Source organism: Schistocerca piceifrons, chromosome 1 (assembly GCF_021461385.2).
Source record: "Schistocerca piceifrons isolate TAMUIC-IGC-003096 chromosome 1, iqSchPice1.1, whole genome shotgun sequence".
In the NCBI taxonomy this organism is placed as follows: domain Eukaryota; kingdom Metazoa; phylum Arthropoda; class Insecta; order Orthoptera; family Acrididae; genus Schistocerca; species Schistocerca piceifrons.
Window position 1 is genome coordinate 1,102,710,613 of NC_060138.1, and position 8,717 is coordinate 1,102,719,329.

Sequence of the window (8,717 nt, forward strand, 5' to 3'; positions counted from 1 at the left end):
ACAGGCTACTTGCGATATGCTATAGGTGAATAAATGGATGAACGTAATTGAACAGAAGATTTCTGTATTGTTCGCCCGTGAGAGATATCAGACATACCAGAAACCCCTTCTCCGTCCTTGTAAATAACCTTCCTCCTCCAGTCCCACTCAATCTCCACATACGAAAATACCTTCACCATTTGCCTGAATGGTGCCGTGGTAACAAGTAGATGCATCGCCTGATGTGTTTTTCGACCAGCTCGTAATCAACCATCTGCCGTGTCTCGACGTACACAAAGAGGCATCAGATGACGTGACCTGTCACCTACTTCGCGCTTCTTAATGTGTCCATGCTAATCTCTGAATCATCGCACTAAAATCTCTGCACGCAATAGAGGGGATGGAAGATCAGGATTTAACGTTCCTTCGATGACGCGGTCATTAGATATGGAGGATAGGCTTGAGGAGTATGGAAGGAATTTGACAGACCTAGATCTGGATTGACAGAGGGACATTTGAACCGCGGTCATCACGAATGGTTCCAGTCAGATCACCGAAGTCAAGCGATGTCGGGCTTGGCTAGCACTTGGATGGGTCACCGTCCGGGTCTGCCGAATGCTGTTGGTAGGCGGCGTGCACTCAGCGTTTTGAGGCCAAATGAGGAGCTACTTGATTGCTTGATTGAGGAATAGCGGCAGCGATCACGAAAACTGACAACGGCCACGAGAGTTGTCTGCTGACCACATGCCCCCCCCCCCCCCCCACGTATCCGCATCCAGCAACGCCTAAGGGCTGAGGATGTCATGGCGCCGGTCGGTGCCGTTGGTCCTCAAGGCCTGTTCGGACGACGTTTTTTGTTTGTTTGTTTGTCATCCCGAATGAAAGTCCTGTGCCAGCTCTTTAAATCTACACGTAGTAAGACAGTTACTACTCGGTTTTATTATAAAACATGAAATTTGTTAGTTACATTCAAGGTGAATTGTGATGTTTTCTCTGTATTTGTCACTTTTTTTATGACAACGTTCACGGAACACTTTGAGCGTCTTCCACAATATCTATTAAGGAAACGCGTAAATACCTCGTCGATTTGTTTTAAACCGAGCAGAACAACAACCTAATGGTAAATGCCTCTACTAGTTCTGGTTTTGCAAATTGGAGCAGTTTCAACAATTTTTATAGACCCCAATGGTCGTATTGTAAAATCGCATAAAAGAGCAAATCCACAGATTGCTAGGCCAGTGCTTTGGCTTTGCGTGAAAAGTTAAAGAAGGAAACCTCTGGATGAGTTTATCGTAAAAGGATGAAAGTCCACAAGAAAGGACCTTTCTGCTAGCCATTGTACTGGGCCTGTTGGTGGCTGAACGACGTAGTGAGACATTAAGAACTCTTTCTAGATTTCTGTGACGGGATCAATTAATTCAGCTCTTGAATTAGAGCAAGTGCTGTAACTGGCAAAGTATTTAAAAAGCCTTGTGAAGCGGTATCAGCTATAGAGCTTGATTTTACATCAATAATGCGTGCTAATCAGAACTAATCACCAAACTTCGACAGAAAATGTTTACGATTAAATTAAAACATACAAACACTTCCACACAACACAGTGAAGATCCGGGACCACTTTCTTAATTGTTGAACGTCCCATTTTGATTGACAGTTATGTGCATGTTAGACTCCTATAAACTTTAGCGATAGCGTTTTAGCAAGTAAGTCGAAAACAGTACAAGCCAACAAAGCTTTAGCAGCACCATGTGATGCGTCATGAAAAAAACTGTTCGCAATGATGGCTAGAGATAGGCTTTTAGCTGCGAAACTGAAGAACCAGTGTGTGAATAGTACTTCTGCATACTAGTGAAATACACGTGCCACTTTTCGAAGGCTGTGAAATGTAAACAGGTTTGTGTGCATGGGTATGAGTTGTAAGTACGCAGATGGTAACATTGTTTTCTGCACAGTAAATTACCTTCCATGCATGTGAAAGGCTGAATAAATGTACAAATGCTAGATTTAAATAATTTTAATTAATAGAAATCGGCACAGATTTTCAGTAAAATGGAATTCAGACATCCGCTAAAATTTGGCAATGTTCCTTTCTCTTCACGTACCTATAAGGGATCCCCAACGACACGTCACCTTAATTTATTACACGTTAAATGCATCTAGAACAACTACATCGACATCAGTATATAAGCAGATTGAAGTGATGAAGAATTAATATATTGAGTACATAATTAAATGAACATATATGATTATTTTAGCTTGGGCGTACCTCCTAAGATGTCGTAAAGACGGTAAAGTACCACCGGGGTTGAGATTACCCTCCAGGATTGTATATACTCTTGTAGTATACCGTTGCTTTACTTTAATAATTGAAAGTACTACAGACTGGTCATGGTGATGAATGGATAGCTCAGTCAATTAAAACACTAAAGAGTGGTTTCGGTTGAAAGAATAAGTAATTCAGTCAAAATGCGAAACGGCAAGGTCTGCGTCGACTCTTTGCATTCGGTTGCGTCCACAAGTTGGTTTTCCTCGAAATGAATGAATGAATAATAACCCTGCCGATACCTGAAACTACAAACGACTGAATATTTCTTTTTCATTCTGCTGCTTCCGCAGCCTGTTTTCCCTCAAAAGGGCGAAGGAATAGTCCCACCGACAGATAAAACTACAACCGACTGAACACAATATTTTCTTTTGGTTGCCCCCGCAGACTGGTTTCACTTAAAAAAATAAATGAATAATTCAACCGACACGTAAAACTACAACCGAATGAGTCGATTGTTTTCCAACAACAGACAAAATCAATTGTTTGCATTCGGTTACCATGATGATGATGATGATGATGATCAACATCATCTCAAGGGATGGATGGTTTGATGGCTGAACAAATGAACGTTAACACGAAGAATAATGGGTTAACAGTGAAGCTTCCTTTTGCTGGCAAATGAAGAGTTTACCGCAGAAATCAGTGTGTGAATTGTTGATAAGCATAAACTGTCGTGTGCTTAGCAATTCATTCCAGTTTACTCCAACCGTTTTTAGTGGTTTTCTGCATTTGACGTTTCTACTGTTTTTCCTGTGGCGTGCAATCGACCTCTCGACTGTATTTCAAATGAGCCACCCAGAAGCAGGTCACAGAAAACTTGTCAGTTCGCTTAAGTGATCAAAGTGTATTTGTGCGATAAGCTGAGCTGCGCGTATTACGCTTAAAGATACGTTACGACTAATTTGAGAAACAAATTAACTAATTTCATTACAGAAAACATTTTTTTCTCAAAATCATTTTAACTGCATTCTTTAGTTGCTTGTAATGAACAGTACTGCTACGTGCGTTCATGAATATTGGAACTGTCTCCGAGGAGCACGCGATTCTTATTAGATCGCTGGCGTTCCTTCAGGCGGCACGCAGTACGCATTGCGTCACCTGCAGCAGGCCTCAGAATGTTCTTTCTTTTCTCTCCTTTGTGCGCGGAGCGTGCTGCTCGCAGATGGTAATATGGCAGCCGCGGAGCGAGACGTAGGAGGAAGGATTCGTCGATAGAAGGTTTCACAAATTGGCTCTCGCGTTTATGCGAACCAAACTGAAATTATCGTCAAAGGCACAGTAACACACACACATTTTCACGCGAAGTGACCCGCACACGCAAACAGTCATTCTTTGTGACAGAGTATGTGTACCCAAGTATCTGTGTGTATTGTTATTTACGTGATGGTGGGCGAAAATTTTCGAAATATTTGCTAAACTTGTAACTTGGGCATCATCCCGATGTTAACCTAGGCAATTGTGGGAAACCGCGCAAAAACCACATCACGGCTTCATAATAAATTAATAAAATAATATATAGATTATTTTTGCTGCGGACGACCCATATATAATATGAGCCAAAGATCAAAATGTATAGTAAGGTCGCCCGCAACAAAAATAATATATGTATATATAATATTTTGTTTTTTAGCTAATAGTATGAGGCTGTGTGAGAAGCTTCGTACATCAATTTCATAAATTTTGACAACATAGTCCACGGAGAGCACCAACCTGATTCTATATTTAAAAATGAATAGTCCGGATCGCAATAATATTTCTTTATTAACCGGTTTCGGCTTATCTACAAGCCATCTTCCAACGATCGTGGTATCACGAAAAATCCGAGGAGCCGCAATTATCAGCCATAGGGGGCCAAAAAAATTCTGAATATGGCTTGTAGATAAGCCGGAAATGGTTAATAAAGAAATATTATTGCGATCTCGACTGTTCATTTTCAAACTTAAAAAAAGCTTTGGACATCAGTTCTTTGGCGTACTCACACAGTTCAGAGTCAGTAAATATTGTAAAGTTGGAATTTTTACCTGTTGTTCTTCTGGTAATTCTTTGCAAGGTCTATTACGTCTCCACTCCTTTCATTAATTATTCCCGTGTTAACTATGTGCAGGCGAATCGCACACTACCGTTGCGAAGCCTTCTTGGTTCAGTTCGGACACTGATTACAGTAAATGATGATGAATTTATTCGTAAACATACGTTGATTTCATACTGTCTGTTTTACAAGTAGATTAGGCGCTGCAGTCTGGAACCGCGGGACTGCTACGGTCGCAGGTTCGAATCCTGCCTCGGGCATGGATGTGTGTGATGTCCTTATGTTAGTTAGGTTTAAGTAGTTCTAAGTTCTAGGGGACTGATGACCTAAGATGTTAAGTCCCATAGTGCTCAGAGCCATTTGAACCAATTGAACAGGTAGATTACACAAAATAATAAAATCAATGGGCTTGAACCACTCACATCAATTACGTTATAACAGGACGAGAGACCGTCTCAAAAAGGTAATAAAAAGTAATCGTAAAACTTAACTTCTTCCCTTTTGGTCATGGGTGTCCGACACTTTCATTGATAATACCATTCCTCACATAGAATCACATTTGTTTCCCTAATAAATATGTACTACTTACATACAGGGTTATTACAAATGATTGAAGCGATTTCACAGCTCTACAATAACTTTATTATTTGAGATATTTTCACAATGCTATGTACACACATACAAAAACTCGAAAAGTTTTTTTAGGCATTCACAAATGTTCGATATGTGCCCCTTTAGTGATTCGGCAGACATCAAGCCGATAATCAAGTTCCTCCCACACTCGGCGCAGCACGTCCCCATCGATGAGTTCGAAAGCATCGTTGATGCGAGCTCGCAGTTCTGGCACGTTTCTTGGTAGAGGAGGTTTAAACACTGAATCTTTCACATAACCCCACAGAAAGAAATCGCATGGGGTTAAGTCGGGAGAGCGTGGAGGCCATGACATGAATTGCTGATCATGATCTCCACCACGACCGATCCATCGGTTTTCCAATCTCCTGCTTAAGAAATGCCGAACATCATGATGGAAGTGCGGTGGAGCACCATCCTATGGTACGTTTAGCTCCCTGCTTGCTTTATTCGTCGACTTCCGCGGGCTACGCGTGAAACTTGCCCGCACGCGTTCAACCGTTTCTTCGCTCACTGCAGGCCGACCCGTTGATTTCCCCTTACAGAGGCATCCAGAAGCTTTAAACTGCGCATATCATCGCCGAATGGAGTTAGCAGTTGGTGGATCTTTGTTGAACTTCGTCCTGAAGTGTCGTTGCACTGTTATGACTGACTGATGTGAGTGCATTTCAAGCACGACATACGCTTTCTCGGCTCCTGTCGCCATTTTGTCTCACTGCGCTCTCGAGGCAGAAACCTGAAGTGCGGCTTCAGCCGAACAAAACTTCATGAGTTTTTCTACGTATCTGTAGTGTGTCGTGACCATATGTCAATGAATGGAGCTACAGTGAATTTATGAAATCGCTTCAATCATTTGTAATAGCCCTGTATTTTTAGAATGACCCTCTTCCCTTTTGCAAAATTGTTATCACCTACTAAGTAATATCACAGATGGCCGGCGCCCAGATCCTCGTCGTTAATCCGCCGTGTGGATTAGACCCCGGCAGCGCGTCCTAGAAGAGGCGCTTTAACACGCACGGCTATACGGGCGGGTCTGTAAGGGCCTCTTCTGATTTTGGCACTGCTTTTCGCACTTCGCTCTCGTTAGTTCTGCAACGTCAAACGTGGGTAAGTGCAAGACAATATCCATAACAAAGAGAGCGAAATGAGTAGTGTCCGATTATAAGACAAAGTGGTAAACTTAAGTAGGCCCTCAGATCAGGACGTGGCTTATCAGCAGGCGTTTCCACCTGTAGCCAAAGTCTCTACTGTTAGCTCGAAAAAATCAGCCAGCGATCATGAAACTTGACGATTGTGTTCGTTCTTCACTACACATTCACCCTTCAATGAGACACATTTTCTGAACGGTGTACGACGTGTGGGCACAGTGGTTGTAGAAGTCTACATTTCGGAAGTCCAGGAAACGTTTCGCCACGAAAACAGCTCCGTCGTCATTCATGCTCGGCACAGAATGGTATATTTATCCGATAACAGTCTCACTGGGTGCCATATCAGAAGAACAGGGGGCAGAACAAAATTTGATAACTCAAAGAAAGCTGTAACCGTTTCATGTGCAGAATGAGCTGGGATATTATAGTGGAGCATATACACCCCTTCGACAGGTTCCCGCATCGTTTTCACAGCATTCCAAAACGCCTTCAGGAGTATCTTCGTGTGACAGTTGTTACCTTACGAACAAAATCTGTTAGCGCCACACTGTGGCAGTCTGAAAAAACACTCGGCATCACCTTGCCCGATAATCGTTGGGTCTTAGACTTTTTCGACAGTGCTGAATATACACACACAAGTTTTCCGCTGGTTGCTTTGTTCTTTTTTCTCGGAGTCACACTGATAAACCCACCACTCGCCCATGGTGATTCGGCAGCCAATAAGTCACCTGGATTGACAACGTTTCATCTGCTGGCTCGATTCGGCGGGCTGTCTGAATGGGTGTGCGCATTCGCGGAACCCAGCGGTCGGCGACCTTTGTCATGTTGTCGTGCCAGATATTGAAAACTTGCTGGATAATTTTCGCTTTTTCGGATATCGCGTCGATTGTGATAGGCCGGTCTTAGAGTCGTTGGGCTTCCACTTATCGTTCGATTCCCCGTTCTTTGCAGAGAGATGGTATGACTCTTCGTATTTTGTCATTCAGACAAGTTTGACCATACTGAAAGCAAGAACAGAAATTGCCTGCAGAGGTAGCGCCTGTTAAATAAGTTTGTGAAAACAGCCGAACTACTACTAGGTCATATGATGGTGAACTGTTGTACACTTCCACCAACTCGCCATGGTTAGCTATTGCGTTCGTTCCATTCAAGCGCGGAAAATGAATTACCGCACAATACTTTACTTCATCAGTGGGCTGCACCGTTCGGTTTCGGATCATCTAGCGCCATGCTACGGGACTGTGGCGCGAAGAATGTAAGAGGGTTATTCGGAAAGTACGGTCCAATAAGTCGCGAAGCGGAAACCACAGTGAAAATCCGATGAAGCTTTGCACAGATGTGTTGTGCAGTGTATGTAGTATGACTGTCGATCGCATAACGTCATTCTTGTCTGTTTTGTGCACAAAGTGAGCACATAAAGATGCCTAGAACAATAATGTCTACCACCAAGCATGGCTGCCCGCTGCGAGGTTTCGCCTAATTTCATGCAACCCCTCACACAACGTACCCGTCAAGCATTTCCTTCTTTATGACCGTTCTCGACCACACATTGTAGGCATGATGAGGACGCCCCTGCAGCGTTTTGATCACCCACCAAACAGCCTAGACTTGGCTCCTCACATGAACTGCTGGCTGTGAAGACTTTTATACTTATATGGATATTGTGTCTGTTTTTTCGGACATGTCCGAGAGAAAAGACACCATAGTCGTATAAGTATATAGTTCTGGCAATACCGGCCATGACCTTCGTCTTCTGTGCGGATGCACACACATTCCCCGAACTCTTAAGGGACTTGGTAAGAATGTCTTCCACGAGTAATGAGTGTGTTGGGGTGGGCCACTACGAATGTAGTGTGTGGACATAAAAGGTGAGAATGTGGGTCTCGCGGGAGGTGTGCGCGAGATAGTCCCTGCAGTCGCGCTATCCTCTGTGCCCTCGGTGGCTCAGACGGATAGAGCGTCTGCCATGTAAGCAGGAGATCCCGGGTTCGAGTCCCGGTCGGGGCACACATTTTCACCTCTCGCCGTTGATGTGTGTCAACGCCCGTGAGCAGCTGAAGGTATTAATATACAATTCTAATTTCGTGAAGACTTTTGGCACAGACAACGAACTGCAGATAGTGCAGAGAAATGTCGGAAAGCGCAGACGGCTGCCTTCTGTGACAACGGTATTGGGAAGAATGTATAGCGCTACGACAGATGTCTAAGTCGGAGCGGCGACTGTTCAGAGTAGTTGGATGGTGCAACAAACTGTTGCGAATAAAACATTTTTGATTTCCACTGTGGTTTCCATTTTGCGACCGATGGGACCGTATTTTTCGAATAGCCCTTGCATAGTAGGACAGTGGAAATACGCCTACTATGTACAATCGCATAATGGAAACCACAGAGAAAATCAAAAATGTTTTATTTGCAACAGTTCGGTGCACCTTCCAGCTACTACTCTAAGCAGTTGCCGCCCTGACTTAGGTATTTGTCGTAGCGTTGACTACCGCTCGTAACTTCGACGCTTCGGGGCTAAATTACTTTCCTGTTGTAGTGTTGGCAGAAGCGCCAACACTGTGTTGCTAGAGGAGGCCGAAATGCACGCGTTTAATTACACGCT

At 43.6% G+C, this 8,717-nt stretch overlaps 1 non-coding gene across 1 annotated transcript; it reads left to right on the forward strand.

Moving 5' to 3' along the window:
- The first annotated feature begins 8,044 nt into the window (after window positions 1–8,044).
- Window positions 8,045–8,119, forward strand: Trnat-ugu. Its single transcript has one exon. It is a non-coding gene; the product is annotated as a tRNA-Thr (tRNA).
- The last annotated feature ends 598 nt before the right edge of the window (window positions 8,120–8,717 follow it).